Below are 7,323 nucleotides of genomic sequence, written 5' to 3' on the forward strand. Positions count from 1 at the left end.
AGACATCATCGTCCGCCTGCACGGTGATGCTCCGTTCGAACATTCCTCCCTCCACAACACCGTGCGGTAATTCTATTCATAACCGTGTATGTCACGTGGTTGCGCGATAGAAAGTTTACCGACCAATAGAAAGCTTTGTTACAATGACTACCAAAAAGCGCTTGGGGCTTTGCATTTCTGATGTCTTCATCTTCGGCTAGTCTGGTTCCCTGCCCCATTTCAACGCTGAGGTGAAAACTTGGGCAGGGAACCAGACTACATCTTCGGCTTCATTTCTGTCAATATATGTTGCAGTGACAAAATGAGCTTTGAGGTATACTCTTCTATAATACTCAATAGTGGCAAGGTTGGTAAAGCATAATAACATAATGGTTTACCATTTCCAGTGCGACTAAAAACGAACACATCAGACTCGGAACTAAGTACCCTGGACGGCTTTTGTCCGAATATTGTATTGCCTCGACATCCACTGCAAGCCAACACAGCTTCCACTGTGCGAGCATTTTCACCGCCTGGCAACCATCATGGTGAAAACAAAGGCCAAAATCTCTCAGAAAACGGTACTTTAGGATGGTTGTTGACACCCCCTGAACCGTGTAACAAGATTACCCTGCATATGCAACATATTTAAATTTGGTTGTTTAGGATTTCTTTAAAGTTAAGTTTGTGCTGTTTTTTCGATTTTAGCTATTTTCGACCGGCGTTCCACAGCAGCTCGCGCAGAGCCCATAGAAATACATGGTAGAGTGGTGCGCGTCTTTAATAGCGTCTTGTGACTTAGCTCCGCCCCGACAATGTTGATAGCTTGGTCAAGCGCGTTGATGAAAGAAGCAATATGATTGGCTGTTGGTAAACTGATTCCAAACTGTGAGGGCATTGTCACATACACATATTCCTAATGAAATACTTCAAGGTGATAGTGGAGTGCTTCGCCGGAACATTCACCTTGAAAATTCAAGATGGTAGACATAGACGTATAGTCTGTTTCTTTGTTGATTATTTATGTTTTTTGCAGGTAATTTTCAATGAACAATGACCTGGTTTGTAAAGCTTTGGACTGTCAACTGAAATGTTTTAACTGTCTTGAATGATCTGCAGACAGACGGCTCGCTAAAAGCTAGGTGTCCTCTATGGATCAACTCAAGGCTGCTTTCGTTGTCACTACTTCGGCGTGACGAGCGCCAACAATAAGTGTAATGTTAGCAAATATGAATGTAGTCGTGTGTGGCGCTAGACACCGTAGTCTCATATGCCCTTCTGTGGAGACGGGTTATGCGCACGCCACTTTGGGTCGTATCTGTGAGCTCTCAAATAGGACCTCACGAATACGACCTACTTTACATATTACCCATATTGCATTATACAACATGGCCGACAGGTTAGTTGTGCTTGTTATTTTCTTCCCGTTACATACACGATGTGTTGTTTACTAGTAATCGCACGTTTTCCTAAACAGTATGTGAACCTTTGTCGCGTCGTCAGACAGAAATTCACTTTTTAACACATGAATTTTGCGTTTTTTTTCAATTTAGCCGAGTCGATTTATCACGGTGGAGCAACAAATTGAGGCACAGATCTAGAAGCAGTACCTACACACGAATTGGTGACGTCATAAAATACATGACCTTCAATCGGGGTCGTTTCCTCGGTATATACGAATTGGTATATACAAATTACAATAAAGATACTTAAGACATTACACATAAGGTAAAACAAATCACGTGACAATATAATGATAATAACGGTAATAAATCCTAGCTTAACAGTTGAAGAGAACGCTCATATAGTCAGTCGGGTGACGCCGAGGGTCACGAACTGTGTTGCAAAATGGCCGTGTGGTTGAAACTGGGTCATGGCGTGACGGGTGAGGAAGACATCATTAAACACTCAAAATCACAATAAAACGGGGAAGTGGTTGCATATTACGGCGTAGCTACCATGGGAAATAAAAAAACGCCCAATACAAACGACATGGGTTCGAATCACACTAGATGCACACTCACCAGAACCGAAGCAATCAGAAACCAGCAATCGTTTTGGCTTTTCCGTTCAACTCATCGGAACACTAGAGTAGTTAGAAAAATGAACACCACTTAACGACCAACGTCGTGGCGTGGTACACAAGCGTGCCATCAAAATAAAACAAAATTAGCTTGAAAAGACAGTGGGTTCGAGTCCCGCTCAGAGCTACCGTAAAAACGTAAATCAAATAAACTGAAATCTCTCAAACCGTAAACAAGTAAACAAAGAACGTCGCAAAAAATAATAAACCTCACAAAACTGCACCATACAAAACTGAATGAATAAATAATAAAATAACTAACGTCTTAAACTGGACGACGCGCAATTTGTTCAACAGTTTCCAGATTGTGACAAGAGATAAACAAGACCCAAGTCAAGGTAAGTTTTGTTAAAGTGTCGATGGCGTTCCCTATATTACGAAAACAATTCAGGCAACAGACGAATATCTTCTGTGGTGTTGTTGAATTTATACCGTGTCTGCGGAATTGTTGATTGAGGGTTCGAAGCCAGCAGTTAACGTTTTGTTAGAAAGTTTCACAATTAAATCAAATATCCAATGATACCAGTATTATTTATTTTAACAACTTGCAATGGTGGAAGTTGGTCAAACACGAGTTCTTACACCTAAATAAGTATCAAATATTTGTCGACACATTTATTCTCTCAACCTTGTAGAGGTGGAAATTAATTAAACAACAGGTATTTACTCACAAATATAATGGTCAATATTTGTCCATACATTCATTCTGTCAATTTAAGAACTTGTAATTGTTGGAATTAATCAAATGAGAGTTGTCTACACCAAAATAAGTTTCAAATACTTGTCCATACATTTATTCTCTCAATTTAACAACTTGTAATGGTGTAAAATAATTAAACGAGAGTTGTCTACACCAAAATAAGTCTAAAATATTTGTCCGCACATTTATTCTCTCAATTTAACAACTTGTAATGGTGTAAAATAATTAAACGAAAGCTGTCTACACCAAAATAAGTCTAAAATATTTGTCCGCACATTTATTCTCTCAATTTAACAACTTGTAATTGTGGGAATTAATCAAACAAGAGCTGTCTACACCAAAATAAGTCTAAAATATTTGTCCGCACACTTATTCTCTCAACCTTGTAGAGGTGGAAATTAATTAAACAACAGGTATTTACTCACAAATATAATGGTCAATATTTGTCCATACATTCATTCTGTCAATTTAAGAACTTGTAATTGTTGGAATTAATCAAATGAGAGTTGTCTACACCAAAATAAGTTTCAAATACTTGTCCATACATTTATTCTCTCAATGTAACAACTTGTAATGGTGTAAAATTATTAAATGAGAGTTGTCTACACCAAAATCAGTCTAAAATATTTGTCCATACATTTATTCTCTCAATTTAACAACTTGTAATGGTGTAAAATAATTAAACGAGAGCTGTCTACACCAAAATAAGTCTAAAATATTTGTCCGCACATTTAGTCTCTCAATTTAACAACATGTAATTGTGGGAATTAATCAAACGAGAGATGTCTACACAAAAATAAGTCTAAAATATTTGTCCGCACATTTATTCTCTCAATTTAACAACTTTTAATTGTGGGAATTAATCAAACGAGAGCTGTCTACACCAAAATAAGTCTAAAATATTTGTCTGCACACTTATTCTCTCAATTTAACAACTTGTAATGGTGTAAAACAATTAAACGAGAGCTGTCTACACCAAAATAAGTCTAAAATATTTGTCCACACATTTATTCTCTCAATTTAACAACTTGTAATGGTGTAAAATAATTAAACGAGAGCTGTCTACACCAAAATAAGTCTAAAATATTTGTCCACACATTTATTCTTTCAATTTAACAACCTGTAATTGTGGGAATTAATCAAACGTGAGTTGTTTACATCAAACTAAGTATTAAATATTTGTTGAGACATTTATTCTCTCAATTTAACAACTTGTAATGGTGTAAAATAATTAAACGAGAGTTGTCTACACCAAAATTAATCTCAAATATTTGTCCACACATTTATTGTCACAATTTAACCACTTGTTAATAGTGGAAATTACTTAAACGCGACTTGTTTAATCAGTTGACATCAATGCAACTTACCCGCAGACAGTGCACAACAGAGTATCATTGTTGAGCAATTATAAACAGGAACGTGTCTTGGCATTAGGTTTAGGGTCGGGTCAGGTATGGGCAACGGAATTATTAACAGGAACGTGTCTTGGCATTAGGGTTAGGGTCGGGTCAGGTATGGGCAACGCAAATGGCAAACACCCAATTGGCAAGATGTACACTAACGGGTTATGGCATGCATATAGTTTACACAAGTAAAAACACAAAATTGGCAATTTTTTGGACAATTGTAACTCAATAATAGAAATATGTTGTATTTCTATATATATACACACTATATAGTCTTATCAAATGCAAATACATCCAGTCAATCCATTGTGGTCTTGTGGGTCAGTTCTCTACATAGTGACCAGGAGGACCTGGGTTCAATTCCCTTGCCTGCCCACCTTTTTTTCGCAAACACCATTTGGCAATAAAGCTAAATATGACAACAAATTATTTAATTTGCATGACTACCCACATAGTTCAGTTGATTTGTACTATGTCAGCAATGTGAGCGATCGCTGGTTCGAATCCAGTATGTTTAGTTAGATTTTTGAATGCTAGTGAAGACAGTGTCCTATGAATAGGACTTAAATCCTAACTCCTGTGTGAAGACACTCGTGGTACAGTGGACAAGACAGTGCGCTGGGAACTCAAAGATCGCAAGTTCGAATCACGGATTGGACACTCCTACAAAAGACATGAAAGACGTTAAAATCATAAACAGCGGATTCAAAAACTCAAGTCAGGAAAACAGAACACAAGAATACTACCCCACGTGGAAGCCAGCCGAAGCCAGCCGAAGTCGTCGAAGAACGAACACAGTCGAAGAACGAACACAGTTGACAGCTGTAGGTCACGTGTAACAACAGACACGAGGAGCATGGCTGCTCTCCAAATGGGTCCCTTCTTTTGTATTGACCCCCTAAGGATTGCTAATCCCCCTTTCTAACTCTTCCCCCAAAAATAATATATCGCCCCTTTTAAAATGTAATGACCCACAAATTAATGAATATTCATGAGCACAGAAACTGCTACGTCATGAATAAATTAGCATAATTTTAAAAAATTTGCATAAAGTGTAGGTACTCCTTCTGGAGCTCTGCCCAAATTGATTTCTGTCCCTTCCAGGGGTAAAACAAAGATGTAACCTAGGCCCAACATTTTTCAATTTTTTTTATTTTAAAATGATCCTTCAGACATTTCTTTCTAAACACTGATGTGACCCTCACTGGGGGCACACCAATTAAGAGTCCTCTGTAGATCTTTGGCGGTAATAATATTTATCGGTCAGGGATTGAAATGGAAATTTTCTCCTGCATGCATAGTGTGCATGTTGAATTTGAAATTTACCTGCACTAACTTGTTGTGAAATGCACCACTTTTAAATAAAATTGACGGGTTCTCGATTGATGCGATTGTGAAAGAATTTGATTTTTTCTAGTTGTCTCACAATCTTTGTTGAACTTAATTTAGACTTCGTGAATATAATGAGAAAATGTTGTGTTAATTTCTACATGCACAGCGTGCACATTATATTTTGAGTTTCCTTGCACTAGCTAATAATCGATGTGCACCAGGGTATTTCGATCCCTGTCGGTACCGGTCATTGCATTGATTGGTACCCTATTTGACCGCATTCAATCACAGAGCCTGGCGATTTTTTAGTGTCGATACGTGGGCAGTACTTACTGTAAAACATGTCTTTTTCGCTAGCATGTTATTTCAGCTAATTTTGCTAATCTGTAATTTCGCTAATTCAAGATGTCAAGAATTTAAAATAGAGTATATTCTCACAATGAAATTGTTTACACTTTAGCTAAATTAAGATTCAGTTAATTCATGCATTGAGTCAAAATCGCTAATATGATGTGCAGCTATTTAAACTTGTTTTACAATATTTACCGGGATTATAGTCGAACTCAGCCAACACATCTGCTTCACTGATATATTTTTGATTAACTCCCATGACTGTTTTGTTCTTGAATTCAGTAAAATAGTTTTGTACAGTAGTTTATTTCATCGTAATAAAACACTTAGTATAGATAAATTATTCGTTACCCTTGCCGCCATGTATCGTTCATTATTTAATTTTACCGTGATATAGGGCTGTCTGTACTATGAAATCAACAACTCTCCCAGACTATTAACTCCGAAGTTCTACTGCTGGCTGAATTCAAATCTGGCAGTTTGGCAGTCATCTGTCCCAGTATATATATAATGTAGGCTAATTGTCCAGAAATAAGACGGATTTTTGGGGTTTCAGACCGTGGATAATTGAATTTTATGACATATGCTTGCTTTACATTACCAAACTGTTTTAATTTTATAATTTTGATTATTTGAGCAAGGGTAAAATCCTATACCAGGACATAGTCGGTCTGTCCCATAGACGTCCATGTATTGAGACGAATAGATGGTCAAGCCCCTATACATTCAATTCAATGACCTGATACGTGAATATGTCATGTATTGCATATCATTGCAAGCCTCTTTTGTAAAATTAGATTTTTATTTTTATCCAACGAAACACAACTACCCTTTTGCTGAGGGCAAACCTTGTTCATAATTTGGATTTTCCTGCGACATTTGTTTGGGCAGCTTGATATTGTGTAATAATGAAAGACACATTCATGGTAGAAACATTCATTTGAGATGTTACTTGACTTTTTTTTACAATCAGTTTTCAACTTCACCTGCCAACAATTGTATGTTAGTGGTCACTCACTTTTTGGGATACTTATTGTGCACAGGTGTGCAGTATAATGTCGCCAGAAGACTTAGTTGTTCGGTAAAATTTTGCAACAGAAATGATGATACAGAAATGATATTGGATTGATCTTTAAATATTCTATGAATTCCTGGACAATAAAATCACGATTCCCATAATAATTTTACACACATGTATAACTATATGTTTTTATAGTATTCAGTGAATGGCACTTGCATGGCTTCCCCTTTTGTCTGATGTTTGGTAGTGCACTTTCACTTCAGCGAAAGACGAAAACAGTTGACTGCTACAACTCAGAAACTTTGTTCAAATTTACTTAAAGATGATTCTTTTTTTTTTTTAAATGTCTATTTTAGGGCAACCAAAACCAGAGAACATAATTGTGTCGGCATTTCACAGGCACTTTTAAAACAAAACTTCCTACTTCTATAATTTTTTTTAAACAGTATCA

The 7,323-nt window shown here is 36.8% G+C and overlaps 1 long non-coding RNA gene across 1 annotated transcript; it reads left to right on the forward strand.

Moving 5' to 3' along the window:
• Positions 1-1,228: 1,228 nt before the first annotated feature.
• LOC146745928 (uncharacterized) lies at positions 1,229-2,148 on the forward strand. The gene is made up of 2 exons (XR_014929423.1): positions 1,229-1,378; positions 1,533-2,148. It is a non-coding gene; the product is annotated as an uncharacterized LOC146745928 (long non-coding RNA).
• Positions 2,149-7,323: the final 5,175 nt, after the last annotated feature.

The sequence above is a fragment of the Saccoglossus kowalevskii genome, chromosome 5, assembly GCF_978046115.1.
Source record: "Saccoglossus kowalevskii chromosome 5, keSacKowa6.1, whole genome shotgun sequence".
In the NCBI taxonomy this organism is placed as follows: Eukaryota; Metazoa; Hemichordata; class Enteropneusta; family Harrimaniidae; genus Saccoglossus; species Saccoglossus kowalevskii.